This window comes from Montipora capricornis, chromosome 3 (genome assembly GCF_036669925.1).
Source record: "Montipora capricornis isolate CH-2021 chromosome 3, ASM3666992v2, whole genome shotgun sequence".
In the NCBI taxonomy this organism is placed as follows: Eukaryota; Metazoa; Cnidaria; class Anthozoa; order Scleractinia; family Acroporidae; genus Montipora; species Montipora capricornis.
This window is the reverse complement of record NC_090885.1, coordinates 54,351,259-54,351,675: the sequence shown is the minus strand read 5'-3', so window position 1 is coordinate 54,351,675 and position 417 is coordinate 54,351,259.

The window sequence follows — 417 nt, the reverse complement described above, 5'->3', positions numbered from 1 at the left end:
TCTCTCCACCATTGCTTTCCTGCCTGGGAACGTATCGTCCAAGTGTGCTCCATTCTAACTCACTCTCCAGATTTTGCACTGGATCAACACTGTGTTGACGTACCAACGAATTTTTTTTTTTTTTTTTTTTTCCGAGACCCTTCAAAGGCCAATATAAGGGGGAAAACTTTGACTCTAGTTTCCCCTCTGTAGTACCTTTCCTAATGCCATCTCGTGTAAACACCTTTTCCGTAGTTTTCGTTCAGGCTGCGCTTTTACCTAACCATGTCGTGGGCTCTCCAACCGGCAGATGTTTTATGTCGCATGTTGGTTGGACGAACTCAAAAACGGCGTTGTAATTACCTTAATTTAGCCGATTTCCCCCGGGTTGGGGCCCCCTGATGACCTGCTTGCTTCAGATTCCTGCTCCCCTCAGTC